Source organism: Podarcis cretensis (genome assembly GCF_951804945.1).
Source record: "Podarcis cretensis genome assembly, chromosome: 10".
Taxonomy (NCBI): domain Eukaryota; kingdom Metazoa; phylum Chordata; class Lepidosauria; order Squamata; family Lacertidae; genus Podarcis; species Podarcis cretensis.
In genome coordinates this window covers 32,919,289-32,938,319 of record NC_137179.1, presented here as the reverse complement: position 1 = coordinate 32,938,319, position 19,031 = coordinate 32,919,289, and the positions used below count along the sequence as shown (strand labels likewise).

The 19,031-nt window shown below is 44.0% G+C and overlaps 1 protein-coding gene across 3 annotated transcripts in view; it reads left to right on the top strand.

The window, feature by feature from the left end:
- Nucleotides 1-19,031, top strand: part of TCF20 (transcription factor 20) — a 196,930-nt gene that overhangs the window by 22,487 nt on the left and 155,412 nt on the right. For 2 of the 3 annotated variants that reach the window (XM_079993911.1, XM_079993909.1), the window contains exon 2: nt 15,401-15,466. The gene's annotated coding sequence lies outside the window, so the exon portion shown is untranslated. Of the gene's footprint in view, nt 1-14,234; nt 14,535-15,400; nt 15,467-19,031 lie in introns of those variants that run through there. The other variant, XM_079993913.1, reaches the window with a different exon arrangement.

The window sequence follows — 19,031 nt, the reverse complement described above, 5'->3', positions numbered from 1 at the left end:
GTTCGAATCCCCGCGGCGGGGTGCGCTCCCGTCGTTCGGTCCCAGCGCCTGCCAACCTAGCAGTTCGAAAGCACCTCCAGGTGCAAGTAGATAAATAGGGACCGCTTACCAGCGGGAAGGTAAACAGCGTTCCGTGTGCTGCGCTGGCTCACCAGATGCAGCTTGTCACGCTGGCCACGTGACCCGGAAGTGTCTGCGGACAGCGCTGGCTCCCGGCCTATAGAGTGAGATGAGCGCACAACCCTAGAGTCTGGCAAGACTGGCCCAAACGGGCAGGGGTACCTTTACCTTTACCTTTACCACTGTATACTGTAGTTTCTAAAATAGTAATCCCTAGCTCGAATTTTCTAAAACTTGCTCCTTTGTGCATTTTCTAATACTACAGTATTTGATTTGACCCAAGGTGATAGAAAGAGAACAAAGTCCTCAAGGTCCAGCTAGACACACAATGATTTTTAGATGTGCCCTAACCATTTCCATTGCTTTTGTAACTATCTGTAACATTCGTTGCCTTAGTAATGGCTGCTGTATGCTGAAGTGGTGTTTTCAATGGTCTATATACAATGCCTTCAAAATCCCTTTCCCAAGTTATTCAAAAATCCAACCACAGAGAGCAGATTATTTCCCTCCCCAACATGCACTATTTTTCACTTATCAACATTAAATTTCATGTGCTCATTGTGTTGTTCAGTAATCCAATTATGCGAGATCTTTCTGCAACTCTTTCAGAGACTGCTTTGGACTCTACTGTAATGAACAGCTTTGTGTTATCAGCATATTTTGGACTTCATTGTTCACCCTTTGCTTTAGATTGTTAATTAAGATGTATGCCAGAGCAGGTCTTAGTGGAATTTCTAAATGTTTCTGCTAAAGCAGTGAGGAAAGACATGTGGGTATGCCTGTCACCTGGCAGGTTATATTTAGTTATTACATTTCTATTCCATCTCATCCATTAGGCTTAAGCAGTGCTCAAATTACAGGTGGGCCAGAGGGGCCCTGCCTCGCTTTTCCTTTGTGACTGTCCCCTTAGCTTGCTTTTTTTTAAAAAAAAAAAAAAAGGAAAAGGGCCACAATTCAAGCACTAGACTCAAGGAGGACAACAATTTCACCAATAGAAATATACTTATACTTATGTTCTGGGGCCCCTCATGCATAAGTGAAATCACCTAAAGCAGGGAGACCCTCTAAATGCCTATTTCCCCCTGCTCTCCAGCTTTCTCTCTAAATATCCAGATGTGAAGTTCTGGGGCTGGCCGGAGCATACAGGACATGTAGGAAAGCAAGTGCTGCTGGTGTGCTACCTGTGGGGAGGTTGAGCAGCCTAAACAAAGTCCCACTGAGATTTGGGGCTTCCTCCACCCACACTGACGCCCTCTTCGGGCTCTGGGAAGAGTCTGCTTGCGAGCCACAAGAACGCTCCAGCTCTCTCCCGCCATTTCTGGTTATGATTCTAATTATTTCTTTCTTTCCCGGTGCTGTGCATATACATGGTCGTGTGCAAGTTGATTGCACGTAAATGGGGAGGCACCTGTACAGTGGTACCTTGGTTCTCATATGCCTTGGTACTCAAACAACTTGGAACCCAAACACTGCAAACCTGGAAGTAAGTGTTCCAGTTTGCGAACGTTTTTCGGAAGCCAAACGTGCTCCGTTTTGAGTGTTATGCTTCTGATTTGAGTGTTACGCTTCCAATTTGTGTTACGCTGAGGTCTGTCTGTTTTTGCTATATTTTTTTGCCTTTTTATATTTGCAGCTCTCTTTTTTTGTTTTTGTGACTGTGTGGAACCCAGTTCAGCTACTGATTGATAGATTGTGTGAATGCAGTACATCGTTTATCGCTTTCATTTTATGGATCAGTGGTCTCATTAGATAGTAAAATTCATGTTAAGTTGCTGTTTTGGGGGTTCTTTTTAAAAGTCTGGAATGGACTAATCCATTTTCCATTAATTTCTATGGGAAAGCGCACCTTGGTTTTGGAACGCTTTGGTTTTGGAACAGACTTCCGGAATGGATTAAGTTTGAGAACCAAGGTACCACTGTATTAACAAGTGCATATCTGTATACCTGATGTATCAGCCCAAAAATGTTGTTCAGTTAAAAGAACTATTACTTTTGAAGCCTGCTTGTTGCTAAACTAGATTGTCGTTTAGCTTAGTACAGTCTTCCGTGAGTGACAGTAGGTCTCAAAAGTCCTACCCAGAGGTCTTTTGTGGGCCCTCCACCCAAGCTCCTTTTAACTGGAGATAATGAGGAATTGAACTTGGGGCCCTCCTGCATGCAAGGCATGTGCTCTGCCTCTGGGCTTTGGTCCCAAGAGTGGTGGTTTTGTACAGGACGGATGTCTGGCATTTCAAGTAGAACGTATTGTGCCATTCCTGTAAATTCACATATTTTATTAACAGTTAAAAGGTAATTTCAAATACAGTGGACCCTCTGGATACGAATTAAATTTGTTCAGTGAATCCATCTGCAACCCAAAAAGCCTGCAGGCAGAGGTGCTGCTTCTGCACACACACGCAGCACGCAGAGTGCTTCTGCGCATGTGCGAAGTGCGCAGAGCGCTTGTGCGCATGCTTGCATGGCGAAACCTGGAAGTATACACTTCCGGGTTTGCCACTTTCGTAACCCATAATTTACGTATCCAGAGCAGTACATAACTAGAGGGTCCACTGTAAAGGGGGTGGAAATGGGGTTCTGCTTGTGGTCCAGAGCTGGAATGGGTTTTGTGAATTCCTTGTCTTGGAACTTGGACAATATATTCTGTAGCATGCATTTGCCCAACAGAGGGGTATGGAGAAAGGATTGCATGGAGAGTCTGTTTTCACTGCCTTGCATCTGTTCTTGAGGAGGCTTTCAGGAACTTCTAGTCTGGAACTTTCACCTTTGATAAACTCACACAAATAATTCCAGAGTTTCTCATATATTTGCTTTACTTTAGGGACTAAAGTGGGCAGCTACTTTGGAATTCTGTTTTTGAAAAGACTATGAAGAAACTGGGTTATTGTAAATCCCTTCCCAGTAGCAAATATTTTAGATGTATATCATTAGTGCCAAATGCCCCTGCAATACTCTGGTTTGAGTTGTACGCCATCTCTTCTCAGTCCCACCCTCTACTCAGTTCTCCCTCCCATTCTAGTGAAGTGACTTGAAAGTTGTGGGGTTTTTTTTTTTTTAGTTTTTTTAAAAACTGCTCATACCCTTTAGCATTTGACAATGGGATGTAGGTGGGCACATTTTTGTTTTACTTTAAGTAGACAGTGTACAAGCTAAACGAGCCTGACACTTTATGAAGATGAGGGGCATAACTCATGAGTAATTTTTATTAAAACTACTTCCAAATTTTCAGAATGTACATGTTCATGTTTAGGTGTCATAAATACTAAAGCGTTGATATTCATATATCTCTTCCTCTTCAAATAGATATGAGAGTTTCCTTCTGGTGCCAAAAGGTTGCTCAAGTCAATTTATAGCTAACTTTAAAGCAATACGAAAAATGGATTAAGAACAAGAGGGAAAAAAATCTGCATTAAAAAACAGAGTGGAGTTAATGACATTTATAGCCAGCCAAAAGCTGTGCAGAACAAAAATGTTTTAATGGTCCACCTAAAATTAGGCAGCGGCGGGGGTGGGGGTGGAATGAACCAAGTATAACTTCCGAGTCTAAGCAGACTTTCAAAATAATTCATTGCATACTAGCTTAGCTACAGCTGTGACTATTTGTTAAGGGGTAGACAAAGTGATGCCATTCAGACTCCCTTAATGTCTTGCGATTGGCGATGTTGGCCGGGTTTGATGGGAACTGGAGTCCAATAACATTGGAAAGCGCTGTGCTGGCTGCACCACACCTTGAATTGTAGGTGGGCTTTATAATTTACTCCTGTGTTTTGGCTTTTGAAGGTTTATTTCTCTGCAACGTGGAAGTGGAACAAGCGTACTGCAGAGCCACATCCCCACAATGCCTTGCTCTGAGGAGGCGTCCCTTCCACAGAGCAATGGCACAGAAGGCCTCAGCACAGAGGAGGTGAAGGAGAGACGGAGGTGGAGATGGCAGGGGGAGTCTGTGGCTGCAGCTACCTGGCATACAGCATCTTGCACTAGAAGCGACTGTATAGGTTAAAACACGAAACTGAGGAGAGTTTCAGTAACAATTTCTAACCTGGTTTTCTGTGATTTGCCAGACAGTAGACAAAGCTATTGAAAAGTGCAGCTCCAAAGCCCTACTGAGCGAACAAAACTAGCTACATGGTTCTTTGGTTCCTAGCCACAGTACAGTGGTACCTCAGGTTAAGAACTTAGTTCGTTTTGGAGGTCCATTCTTAACCTGAAACTGTTCTTAACCTGAGGTACCACTTTAGCTAATGGGTCCTCCTGCTGCCGCTGCACTGCCGCCACAGGATTTCTGTTCTCATCCTGAAGCAAAGTTCTTAACCTGAAGCACTATTTCTGGGTTAGTGGAGTCTGTAACCTGAAGCATATGCAACCTGAAGCGTACGTAACTCGAGGTACCACTGTATAAGGCAGAACTGCATTAAACCAAGCTGATATATGATGATTTGTCATTCGCAGCCTGGTGTCCCCATCTGCCCCAGCCAGCACACAGGGCAAGAGGCTGAGGAAGGCTGGAATAGGGGATAGAGCCCACAGGCTCTTGGGCACTATCTACCACAGGCACAAGCCCATTACACTTAGCTGTGCTGTTGTGATTATTGTAAATTATTGGACCCAAAGTACAACAAGCAGGTTGTGGGAGTTTGTGCAGTGAAACCTAACAATGCACGTGCAGTATATGTTAGTTAATGCCTGAAGAGGCTAAGACCATAGACCTGAATTTGCTAGAGAAGGCTCCACTGGGTCACGCTCCCTCACCTTTGGGGAGGGAGGAGGTAAAGGTTTTCCTGTTTCCTTTTTTCTCTCTTCTTCACAGCATGTGAGCAGACAGATATGCCTGGGCTCTACTCCAAGCCCGGACTCCCATTTGGAACTGATTTTGTATTTTGTACTCAAAAAGTTTTTACCTGTGCTAACTTTGCTGTCGCGTTGGCTGATGCATTAATGAAACTTTATATTATGTGAGTAAAGCATTTAAACTTACTAAAGTGTGTGGTCTATTCACTGTGAAAGGGGTTGAGACAGGGGAAAGACAAAGCAGCACATTTTAAGTGTCTAAAATGAGTTATTTAAAGGTCTAATAACCTATTTTTTTCTGTGCTAGACAAATGTTATACATGCTTGTGTTTCTAAACTCTGCTGGGGGCTCTTTTGATTAAAGAGTGAGCCAAGCCCCATGCTTTTTAAATTCAGGCAGCCAGCTGTTTCTTTTGTAGTTTCCCCCATACAAAGGACTTCAGGATTAAAAACACAATCAATTCCCATCACAGGTCTCTTCCACTCACCTGGAACCTCTGGCAATGAAGATATAGGAATGTCCCCCTTCCCCCACACATCCAGTGCATAGCCCAACAACTCAGACCAGACAGCACTTACTCATAGCAGTTGTGTATCCCACTTTGTGCAGGTGGGTCTGGATTGCAGCCACTATTCAGCTTCTTTGAGGATTATTCTCTCTTGTATTTATATTTCTTAGCAACTACTTAAGGACATACTGTATCATTGAATTGTACCTAATGAAAAGCCTTGTTGATGGCTTTGTAGTCATGACCACCCACTGGTGCCGAGGGCCTAGCAGCACCTTCCTGGGTTATGCGTGGGTTATGATCCTGTGGAACTACAATGATAGCCATTAGCTAACTTGCTGGAACAAGTGGTCCATCCATGGTACACTGTCACCGGTGTGTGGATGAGGCCAAGCTCCAACCTTGGCAGCATAGGAGACTCAACCAACTGTGTGGACACATCTTGAGCGCAGATGGCTTCGTGTAAACTGTTATGGGCTTGCTCTGCATTCACATTAGCATTGCTTGACTTAAAAGTAATTTTAGATTGTTCAGAGGCTTTCTGGGCACCTGTCCCAGAGTTCCCTGCAGAGATTCCCAAAACAGTACACCGTGGGTGGGACATTTCAAACAGGCAGCATCCACATTAGGATGGAAGCAGCTGAGAGAGAAACAGTTCCGAATTAAGTAAGCGTTTGGCCCTGCTGAAATGTGATTTGCTCGGAACCGTGTGACGTAAGGATGTAAATAATTTGGAACGGTCGTATGGACAAACAGCACCACATTCCTAGGGAGAAAAAGAGACATGTTGCATGGAAATTCTGTTTTGCAGGGCCACATGATTAAATGGAATTGCAAGCAGAGCGTATCTCAGAAAACTGCTGGTTTTTAATCTGCTTTTTATAAATCCTTGCTTTTAATTATAAAATAGCTGCTGGGAGAAATTGTAATGACTACTCAAAACAGTCAAACTGGAAGGGGGAGGCGGGGCTAAGCTAGAAGGACTCCCAAGTGCCCCTTTGTACCCCTACGTAAATAGGCTGCAACCCACATAACATCTCATGGCCATGGATACCAAGCCCCCTGCACCCATTAGCACACCTGGCTAAATGCTGAGCCAGGAGTACAGACAGAGCATCAGAAAGTGACTAAAAACAACTGGGCCATTTCCAATAGCTACACCTCTCCCCATCCTATGTCATTCAAAGCTTTATCTTTTAGGCGGGGGGGGGGGTGAGGCTTAGACATGGGGAGGAATTTTCACTGCTACATTGAAATTCTCACTGGAGAAAAATGGTTAGGAGTGGGGGGTGTAGGTGTACTTTTAGAGAGTTTTAATTTGTCTTTTGCCACTCTTTGATGTTATATACCTACTATCTGTATTCCTGCTAGGCTAGGAGTGTTTGTTGGTAGAGCGCTTTGCATTCATGGCCATGAGAAGAAGAAGGTTTTCTGGATTGGGGGGGGGGGGGTTGTGGGGAAGAATAATTACGTTTCCTGGATTTTTGCATTTCCAATGCCTTAAATGGATTGGGATCTGATTTAACATGTTTATTTGACCTGTCTTTAGTAAACAAAACTAAAAATAGTATTAATGACATGTAAATGTTTGTTTTTCCAATGACCTGAGCATTTAAATTGAAATATTTTATTAGGAAACAATACAAATCACACACTAACCACAGCTGCAGGCAGTGACGGAGTACCAGAGATACACTACTCATCAATAGACCCCTTACTTACAAACAGACCAATGACTCTGGGTGTGTACATGCATACTGCGCTGTTGCTCTTCAGCCTGGACCCAAAGCTTTTGGTGACATTGCTCTCACTGGTGAGCAGCTCCACCTCCTTCTCTGAAAGTTCTAGGGGTTCTTCACAGTGTTTGAAACTCCCATTTTTCTAGGCGCATTTTTTGTGACAGGGAATTTCATTAGCACAAGCAGTTTCTGAGCTCTGGGCGCAGTACTGTGCCTAAGATTTCAGATTAAAACTGCAGAGTGGAAGGAAAGGAGGACCCTTTCTGCCTCCCCACTTTTAGCTACTCTCTGAAGACTGGAGAAGAGACCCTCTGAAAAAATATTAGGAGGGTAGGCAGGGGAAGGACTAGAGCACGTGAAAAATGATCATAATATTTTAGCTGCAGTTCATTCATTTTCAGCTTTGTATGCTTGTTATTTAAAGAGTGTGCCTAAATATTCCATTGTTGCGCCTGTAACCTAGGTTTAAGGTGCCATTTAGCTCCTAGCTTTCATATCTCAGTTTCTAACACTGGTTCTTCATCAGGTACAGACCCTCCAAATGTCCTTATTTTCCAGGGACAGTGCCTGATTTAGAGAAGCTGTCCCAGTTTCTGATTTGATCCTGGAATGTCCCACTTTTCTTTAGGATGTCCATTTATCATTGGAGAAATGTAAGGAGTGTATGGAGTTATCCGATCCCTGAGCCATCTGAAGGCAGCCTTGTATAGGAAAGTATTTAATGTTCAATGTTTTATTGTGTTTTTATATGTGTTGGAAGCTGCCCAGAGTGGCTGGGGCAACCCAATCAGATGGGTGGGCTATAAATATGGGGTATAAATATTAAAGTTATTATTATGGAATGGAATGTCCCTATTTCAGAGAAATGTTGTAGGGTATGCAGGTAGCAACCCAGAGGGCCCCTCAAGGAGATCCTCAGAGTTGGAGGGCCTGCCTGCTCCTCAAGGTCTTCATCCAGTTCATCCTCCAAGAACTTCATGCCTGCTTCTAAGTCAGGCACAGCCAAGACATTATGCAAACTAGCCTATGCAAGCCAAAGTCTTGTGTACTTTCCCTCTCCCCTCTCTTCCAGGGCAGCCACAAGAAAGACTGAAAGCTTTTGCTTCCACTTCCAACTGTCCACATTTTAGCATTAAATTTCAATCAAAAGTTGGTAAAACTTGACTATGTTTCATTGAAACAAGCTGGTTTTGTGAACCGCAGTTTGGCTTATTTCAGTAAAGAACAATTGACTAACATACAGTGGTGCCTCGCAAGACGAAATTAATCCGTTCTGTGAGGCTCTTCGTATAGCGGTTTTTTCGTCTTGCGAAGCAAGCCCATTGATAGCTTAGCGGATTAGCGCTATTAGCGGTTTAGCGGCTTTTAGCGGATCAGCTGATAAGCGGCTTAGCGGCTTAGGAAAAGGGGGGGAAAGGGGGGGGGAACCCGCAGGAACTCGCAAGACATTTCGTCTTGCGAAGCAAACCCATAGGGAAATTCGTTTTGCGAAGCGCCTCCAAAACGGAAAACCCTTTCGTCTAGCGGGTTTTCTGTCTTGCGAGGCGTTCGTCTTGCGGGGCACCACTGTAGTTTGTCTGGGTTTGGACATACAAACTGTGGTTAGTCAAAACAGAAGTGAAAGTTTCCAATCTGTTCCTCATGGATGTGCTTAAAAACGAGAGAGAAGTGAGGCTTGTCTAGGCTTGTTCTCATAATGAGTAACCATAGTTTATAATAAACAATAATTTATAGTGATGTCCAAACACAGTCGTAGTTTTCTATGCAGAAAGTTTTGTTGGGGCCAGGAGTGATCCCAAACCTGGCATGAGGAAAAATATGCTGACAAACTTGGCAGTTCCCCACTGTACCACAATCCCATTTTTCACTCATTTTTGTCTTTGCTTCAGAGTGGCTTCTGTTTGATTCTGCTGTCATTAAGTGATGAACATGCATGTGTGAATCTATATTTAATGTTAGGGCTACGTATGTTACAGAAACTCAAAACCTTCTGTCTTTAATATTGTGCACTGATGACCAGTGAACTAAGAATGGAGGCAAACACTTATCCTCTCTTCAACAGATGGACACTAGCAAATTATAAATAATTTTGGTCAGCGGCGTAGCGTGGGTTGTCAGCACCCGGGGCAAGGCAAGTACCGGTAATTTGCGCCCCCTAACCCGGGGCAAGGTAAGTAATTTGCGCCCCTAACCCCTAACCTGCCGCTGCTGCCAGCTTCTTCTTGCTGCTGCCTGGGCTGGGGTATTTACGCTAAGGTAGCCACGGCGGCGGCGGCGGGTCCGTGTCAGGTGATCTGAGTTGCCGCGGGCGCTGCCGCCCAAACGACGCCGCTTGCCCGGAGGAGGAGGAGGGCAGAGAGGTGACGAAAATGCAACATGGCCCAGCAGCTGCAGCAGCGGCGGCGGCGGCGGGGCTGTGAGGAGGGGCTGCCTGGTGCGCCCTCCGCGGCCCTGACGCGTGGGGACCACGGCAAGCGCTGAGAGCCGCTGCCTGCCGAACGCCTTCAGCCCGGACGCGCGCACAGCTCATCGGTTCCGCAAGACATGGGGCTCTGCTACAGCCTGCGCCCGAGGCTCTTCGGCGACTCCGGAGGCGGCGAGTGTGCCCCCCCCAGATGTTGCGCCCGGTGTGGCCAGGCCCCCCTGCACCCCCCACGCTACGCCACTGATTTTGGTACATGTCTTTGATCACTTCTCAGATTATAGACAATAAAAGCTACTCACTACCACCTTCATCTTGGACTTGCCATGCTTTTTAAAATTAGTATGGAAACAGACCACAGCCTGCTAACTGAAATCTGAGCAGATAGGCACTGTCCATTTCGCTCTTTGCTTAGTACCCTGCACTGCGATTTTTACTGCTCACTTCCTCTCTTCAATTGAGCAGAGAGATGGGATTTCCACTGTATCCCTTGGGAGCCTATGCATCAATCTAATAGACTTCACTGTCGGGAAACATTTCCTAGAGATTTGCTTTAATCATTGGTGTCAGATTCCTGTCCTCTGGCATGGCATTTCTCCTTTTGCCTACATCAGTTCAGGTTCCTGTGTTTATAATAGTAGCTGCTCAGTTGACCATTTCTCTTTACCTGCTGAACAAGCTCTTGTCAGCTGTAGGCTCTTGTGGTTTTACTCTGGAGGCATTTCCATGTATGCAGGGAAATGCATAAGCAGAGGGACGTTGGTTTTGTGAGACAAGCTCTCTGAACCCACTGCAACAGGCAAATTGCAATAAAGACAGAATTGCATGACTACAACCTGTTGCAACAGTTAAAATTTGTGTCATTAGCCAGACCCAACATGTCTCCGGAATTGGGATATAGCTAAGCTCTTAATACCTGTTAAATTACTGATGCTATGTGCTATTAATAATAAAAAAAAACAAGCCTTCAGTCCACATATCCCCCTGACAAAGAAACAAGTACAACATCCCATCATTTTCCTCTGATAGAATCCATTTACCGTCAACTAGAATTCTTCAGACATTGGCCTGTTCTGGCAGTAGTACTGTATTAGTTTACTACCAAACACGTTTCTGCCTTTGCATGAATTCCTGGATGGCATCTGAGACTGCCCTGTCTTGGGATTTGGGATTTGGCATGGTGCCTTGTAGTTAATAAGGTGTTCTGAGAAGAGATTGGAAGCAGCTACTCATCTCTCTGATTGCTCGGAAGACCAAAAAGGACAAAGGGGAAAAAAGGAAACTTGTTCCTATGTAACTGTAGGCTCCTAAAGACTGCAGCAAGGATGAAAATGAAAAGTTGCATAAGTTTGTAGACCCCAAGTTTTCCATTTCTCCCACACAGCAACTACTGCTTGTCATGGGGCTGTTATTTATTAATATAAAGTAACCATAAAAACAGAAATACAAAATGAACTTGCAGATACAACCATAAAATTATCAAACACCTTGCAGCTGCAGCAAGTTAAAAATCCTACAGACTGTATTTTAACATAAGGATACTTTTTTGTTTATCAAGAATGGCAAAAGTATTGTTCATGAGTGTGTGTTTGCTGAGAGTTGTAAAAACCACACATGCTTTAGGGTATCTCTTGCTTGTTGTTGTTTCCTGTTTGCATCTTGCTTTTCCTCTTAGGAACTCAGGGCTGTGTACATTGTTTTCCCCTTCTCCTCTTTTTATTTTCACAATAACCCTATGATGTAAGCTAGGCTGAGAGTTGGTAGTTCAGATATCAGAGTTATGAAACTGCACATACTTAGAGTATTTTTTTGCTTGTTGTCATTGATCTGGGTTGGCAAACCTTTTTGTTTTGTTTTGGTATTTCGCTTAAGACACACATCTTTACCCTGGCACTTGAGGTATCTATTTTTAGGACCCACCTTGTTTGTGTGTTTTACACTGTTTTCAATATATGTTTTAATGTTGTAATCCACCCTGTTGTAATCCACTTTAGGGTGAAGGCCGGGTAATTAATAATAATAATAATAATAATAATAATAATAATAATAACCAGGAATATGACTCATTGCAGTTGAAGTGGTGGTGGGGCTACTTTTCTGGCATGCTTATTTTTCTTTACAGGATCTGTGAATGACTATCTGTCTATGTATATTTGCATTTTCCTTTTCCTCCAGGAGCTCGAAGATTGTGTACAGTGGCCTCCCCTCCCCCTTTTATCTTTGCAACAGCCCTGTGAGGTAGACTATGCTAATATACGTACTTACATAAGCAACAGTTATTGCCAATAGATTACCAGGGGGTGTGTGGGTGTGTGTTTGTGTGTGTGCAGGGCCCCCAAACCACATACAATATACTAGGCCCAGGAAATGCTGTTGGCATACCGAGATGTGAGTGAATGAAGCATTGCAGTTTCTCACTAAATGCCTGCTGTGGAAGCACCCTGGGGGGTTAAATAAATGTTATTCCTTTTATACTGTCTCTCCTGCAAAGCTTTTCAAGTTCAAGGCCCCTTTGAAGAGAAACTTCATATAAGAACTGCACAAAAGTCTATAGCTAGGTTTCCTTTGGAGGAGTACCTTTTGTTTTTAATTTGTTCAGCTTGAAATTAGAGGTGGGCGAGAGTGAAGAGTACTGAGTTCTAATCTGCAGGTCCAAGGTCAGTATCCATGGGTGTAGCTCTACTCCCCATGGGGTCACATGGCTTAAGAAGTGGAAATATCCCTCCCATGGATTTTTAGGTATGCAGGATTAAGCTGAGAGATTTGGGATGGTCACCTAATGGGGTACAGGTCTGTCAAAACAACTAAGTGAATTAAAGCCAGTAGCTGGTGGTGATCTCTGGAGGATTAAAAGAAAAACACAGGGCCTTGCAGAACCTTCAGATCTCTTAATTCCTGGGAAGCCAAGAACTGCAAATCGACTCCTTAGATGCCAAAATCTAGGCACACAGTGACCCCCGCTGTTCCCCTCTATTATAGGTAGAGAGAGTTGTATTTGGAAAGAAAAGAGAAACAATGTTCGCACTTCTGGGCTTGGCAAGGGCCTATGTAGTACAAGAATCAGGCTAGGAAACACAGATATCAAAAGCCAGGCCACAGAGCAAGGCTATGGACCAGGGGTCAGCAACCTTTTTCAGCCGTGGGCCAGCCCACCATCCCTCAGACCATGTGGTGGGCTAGACTATATTTTGAAGGGGGGGGGGAATGAACGAATTCCTATGCTCCACAAATAACCCAGAGGTGCATTTTAAATAAAAGGACACATTCTACTCATGTAAAAACATGCTGATTCCCCGACTGTCCACGAGCCGGATTTTGAAGGTGAATGGGCCACATCTGACTCCTTGGTCTTAGGTTGACTACCCCTGCTATGGACCTATTAAGGGAGGCACAGATTTCTCCCTGACCCTTCCAAAAAGCCCTCACCAGCAGGTTATTTAACGTTGTGTATTTACTATGGATAATTCGGGGGTGAGGGGAACCTTTCTTTCCACTTTCACCCTCTCTCCGTTTGTATATTTCTACCAGCATGCTTCTCTGGGCTTAATTCTTGGTTAATATCTTAGTGTCTTTTAATGACAGCGGGAGCTGCAGGTTGCACTCTGTGGGAGGCAGTGCTTGAGGTAAAGAGACTTGATTAAATACTGCTTTTCTGTGCCATGATTCTTTTCCTCCTTGTTAGGGGGGAAATAGTAGATATTCTTGCTATACTAATGTATATACCGGTAGCTTCATTTGTTTATCCATCTAATATAAGGGGCACATCAGAGTTCTTAGTATGGCACATACATTTAGTTTTCTTAGCCAAGCAAGAATTGCTAACAGGAACTTGCTTTTGAAAATCTTGGTGAGAGAAAATGGGCACCATGTTAGGAAGCCAAATAGATGATATTTCGGAAGTTCCTATACCCACTTCCATAGCTCTCTTCTAGAATGTTCCATGGGCTAAGAAAATCAGGGGAGAGTCTGCCTCATACTACAATGTTTGTACCAGGAGAGAATATATCCCTTTTCTAGAATAATTCCTGCATATTTTAGGAAGAAAATAATCCCCCACTTCATAATTGAGTGGTAGAAAGGAGACAGAGACGACACATTTAATATAGGCTAGGCAGGGGGTTACATTTATTTGTGTAAACAGTGGTTTAGAATGCACTGTACAGTCCTTGCCTCTTCAGCTAAAACGCTGTTTAGGTGGAAAATGAAATTAGCCTGGTGGTCGGATTTTTCCCCGTGAGGACACTCTTTGAAACAAATCTTGCGATACAGACCTTATTACTCCAGGGGGAGGAAGTTGACTGAACTTGGGAGAGAATCGAGAACAGGGCATTGCAATCTTGCAGTCATGCCTGAGAGTGTATTGATAGAACTGTGGAATCCAGGCGAGCAGCATGGCAAGAGATGTGTCAGGCTGAGCGAGAGATACACTGAAAGAGTTATGTGGGAAGATTTGCGGGTCAGAGCTGAAATGCCCTGACAGAGCGACGCCGTGGAGAAATTTGCACAGTGAGAATCAGATTGGCTTTTGTAGAATGAAATGCTGCATAACTCATGTCAGGGAAAGAGAAGGGAGACAGAGAGAAAGTGCAAACAACGGCAGGCTCTGTCTGTTTGTCTGTCTGTCTGTCTGTCTGTCTGTCTGTCTGTCTGTCTGTCTCTTTCTCGCTCCCTCTCAGGGTCTGATTAAATAGAGCTGCCAGAAGAGGTCAGCCCTTGTTGACTTGCTGACAGCTTGGGTGGAAGGCGATATGATTTGGAAGGGAAGTGATATTGATCACATATTAAAACAAAACAATCCTCTTCCAAGCCGGCTGATAATGAAGTGAGGGTAGCTCGTTTTTAAGTGTTTCCTAAACATCCATGGGAAGGAGGAGGGGAGGAACCCAGGCATAATGCGAATGTCAGGAGCTGGCAAGGAGGAATCCAGTTGCTTCTCTTTCCCAGCAGCTGATGTTCAAGGTGGGTATTTATTTGCCAGAATGTTTTTGTTCTCTCAGGTTTAGCTGGTAAATCAATGGCTATTAGCTGCCAGAGATAAATGCAACATCCATATTCAGTGTACCTCAGATGCTGGGAGCAAGCCACAAGGGACAGCTACCCCCATCTTGCTCTATTGGTGAGCTGCCCTAAGGCAAGGATGGGAGACAGTGTGGGACTGTGAGACTCTTCGTCTGATCTGGCATAAGCAGCTCTTATGCAGCTGCCTGTGCCTTCACCATATAATGAAGGGGCTCTTGATTCAAGTAACGCTGGGCTTAATCAAGGTGACACGCTCCATATCTCAGGGAAGGGACCTTCTTTTATGTTGGCTGAGTGACAGCTCTTTTTCATGACTACTGTATATATTTTGCATAAGGAGGAAGATATCGGATACAATTTGGTTTGGATTTCATGACATAATTCTATTTGCATTTCCTGCAACACTCTTTAAATGTACAATATGCTTTATAATTTTTCATCAGTTCTCAAATCTGGTAGTAGCGATAGTGACTTGCCTAAGGCCATCTAGTGAGCTGTGGTCTGAGCTTGGATCTGCTTGTCATTCTTTTTCATTCTCCAACCCCATCTTTCCTTTAAGATGCCCAGAGTGCATGGGAGTGCCTCCATTTTATCCTCGGAATAACCCAGTGAAGGGGGCTAGGGGAGAGAGTGACTGGCCTGAGGCTGCACAGTGAACTGCATGGCTAGTAGAATGGGGGATTAAAATATATGAAATAATAGAAATATGTAACCTCTGCTGGTGCTTAGGTATTTTTAACCCGATAGACACATCTTAACAATTTGCATTAACTCTCTCATAAAAGTTCTTTCTTATTTTGTTTTAGTGACTTCTCTGCCTCTGTTTTGACAATGATCCTCAAAGGACTTTTCCCTTCTTCACAGAGGATAAGGTATGAAATTGACATTTTTTGTTGGGGATATTTATAATGCAAAGTGTATGTAAGACTTATCCTTTCCTAGTATTTTTTTAGACTGCTGGAAGGATGGATTGATATTTAATGTGAGCTTCAGGGATCACTTCACAGAGTTCAGAGGTGAGGAACCTTAGGTATAGAGAACCTTCAGATGTTCCCATCTAATGCTTGGGTCTCTGCTGACACCACACCTCCTGCAAGGCTTCCTCTCCCAAGCTAAGCTGCTCATTGGCCATGTTTTTCACCTCCTTTTTTTCCCCCCACCTCCTTTAGTAGTTTGCCTAGGTGGAGTGTGTCCTTGAACAGTGATAGTAACTCTTGTCTGAATGGAGGACAGAGCGGGGATGTCCAAGTGTGTTTAAACAAGCCTACCATAGAGAGATAAAATGGATATTAGTTGCTCTACATGTGTTTTTATTGCTATTTCTGTTGTCTGGTCTTGGGCTGTAATACAGATTGATGATCATTAGTTGCTCTGTCCACTCTTGCCTCTGTCTTCATCCACCACTGGTATATGTCCCCCAGAAGGTTGCCTTCAAAGGAATGCAGTTCTCAGGCTCAAAAGGTTATAACCCAATATAGCGTATACATACCAAAAGGTAATGCGTGTGCATGGCATACACATTATTACAGGTGCCTATATACCAGGGCACTGAAACTGGAAGCAGAGGCCTGCTGTACTTATATGAATTGGGCTAACATGCACTTGTTGCGGTATGGTGTGTGAGGTGGCTGTTCACTGATTACTGAGGACACAGAAATCTTAAGGCTTCTTTATTAAAATATTTATGTCGGTCATATTTAAACTAGAGAAATATGGAAGCAGAAGCTTTTAAAATCAGACGCAATTAAAATTCTTCTCCTCTTCCAATCTTCCCTGAAGTTGCCGCTTTACTCTTCAGTTACATTCTGTTAACATGGATGAGACCTGAATTTCAAATGGAATGAAAAATAAACCAAAATGTTTTGAAACAGACTTTCAGCCCCTCGAAGACCTACTTTTTACAGTTATACACTAAGGCACAAATGCAGCAAAGCCTCGTCTCTTGCCACCTTGTAGATCAACATTTCAAAGTCTCATGCTCCACAGCTGCTATAGCAACTCCTTTGGGTTCTGGAAAAACATACACACTAAAATACATCAAGCTCTGCTATGCGTATCATAACTCAGTTCCTTCTTTTGGGTTGCCTGTCAAATTTGAGCTGCTGGTTCTGGCTCAGTTTAATAGAAAAGGCACTGGATTGATTCCTGAGTGTCTAGATAAAGATTCACATAAAATCTGTTAGCAAAGAGTTTAAAGCTGATCCATTGGTAGGGTCTCCTGGCCTTGCTTATGTAACTCCTGTTTTAAAAAGGGAAGTGCAGGTCAGTAGACAATGACTGGTGACATGTGTCTCCTGGAAGTCTGGAGATAAAAAGAGGCAGAAGTATGGCTCATTTGCTAATCTAATAACCCCCCATCCAGATTTTCCCTGTATCTCCATCTCCTCACTTGTAGATTTCCCTCCGACCCTATTTTGCTGTCCCTTAAGTGGCATCGAGGGGTGTAGGGAACTGCAGTCAGTAAATCGCATCCAACAATTCACAGTGGCTGCTGCTAAATCAGCTAGCTGAGCACCTGCTGTCTGAAAGCTAATGGAACTGAATAGCTGGGTTTTCAATCTTAAAGCAACAGAGACAAGTAAAAGAAACAAACATCACAGAATGTTATACAGTCTGCCCTAATTTGGCTTATGAAAACATCAGAAATGTTTATTTCTTTTTAGTGCAATAGAAGGTGCAAACCCAAACTTCTAAGCATGAGATGTACTTTTAGTAATTGTATGCTTGATCAGGTAACTTCAGATAACAGCCCCCTTCATCACTCTGTTTCTATGATCAGGTGGGTATTCTGAAGCTGAAAACAGCTAAAAGTGAGCAATAGGGCCAGGCAATAACTTTTTCAACACTGTGATATATAACCAGCTAAACATTGCAATATATTGATATATCACGATTTCTGAAATAAGGAAGGAACTATGCAGAGGCGAACAGGACAATGTCCTGGCAACTGCTACTACTTAAGGGTCTAAAACTGATTATCAATCACATCATGGTCACTTTCAGCAGCAGGCAAGCCAAAATGCATCCAAATGAGACTTTTGGGTTTGGGCTTGGCTACCAAATGGTGGTATTCAGGCCAAAGGATGCTAATGAGTCATAGTGAATACAAATAATCTGGGACTGCCACACTGCCAGCAGGCTTGCTAAGCGGCAGCAGCATGGCTGCAGCAGAATAAACAATGGTTGGGGGGGGGGGAGCAGTGGCAGCCTGGCAACGGTGCCACAATAATCAGCAGCCTACAAAGCCTTGTCGTCTTGGCAGCAGTAGTAGTGGCCTGCAAGGCCTTGTAGCAGTGGCAAAAGTCATGGCCTTGTCATGGCCTTGTCATGGTGGTGGCAGTAGTGGTGGCCTGTGAGGCCTTGTGGTGGCAGCAGGAGATCGTGGCAGAAGCAGAGATGGCCAGTGAGGCCTTGCTGAGGCAGGCTGCCACAGTTTCTCTCACCACCTCCCACTACCTCCAAGAGGCCTTGCAGGCTGCTGCCACTTCTTGCCACCATAACGAGGCCTCGCAAGCCCCATTGCTTGTGTTGCCACGAGGCCTCGCAGGCTGCCACTACTATTCTTGCCATCTCCCATTGCCATCACAAGGTCTCACAGGATGCTGCTACTGCCATCACCTGCTGTCACTGCCACGAATCCCCGCAGGCTTCTGCCGCAAGGACTCGTAGGCCACCGCTGCTTCTGCTGCCAAATCCTGTCGCCAAATCCTGTCACCACTGCGAGGCTTTGCAGGCCAATGCCATTACTGTTGTCACTTGTCATCACCTCTGCAAGGACTTGCAGGCTGCTGCCAACACTCCTTGTCACTGCTGTGAGGCCTTGCCGCCACCTCCAGTTGTGTAACTGAGTGTGCGATTATTGATAATATTGTCATTTATCTGTTTTAGACCCCTAAGTAGTAGCAGTTGCCTGGACATTGTTCTGTCTGCCTCTGTGTAGTTCCATCCTTATTTCAGACATTGTGGTAGCTTGCAGTGTTTAGCTGCTGATAACATTGCAGTTTTTAGCTGGAGATATTGTGAGGTTTAGGTGGTGATAATGTTGCAGTGTTTAGCTGGTAAGGTATCATGATGTTGAAAACCAGATATGGCCTAGCCCTTACACACATTGTGATTCACAATATATTGCCAGCTCAAATATTACGAAACAATTATCATGATGTGAACTTCAAACCAGTTTTGGATGATATATCAATATATCGCCTAGCCCTAGTGAGCAAACAGGCTAGGTAATTAGGGGAATCTTAATTCACCTCCTTTAACCTGGAATAGATAAGTATACAGTTGAGTTGCAACCTTGCATGTGGTCTTTGGTCTTTTCATTTCCTTAAAATCATCTTACCATTTCAGTTTAAAGCTAATTTCAAAGTTGTTAGTGATTTTTCATCAATTTTTCCACGGTGTAGACCTTTGGAAACACTTTCCTGTTTTGGTGAC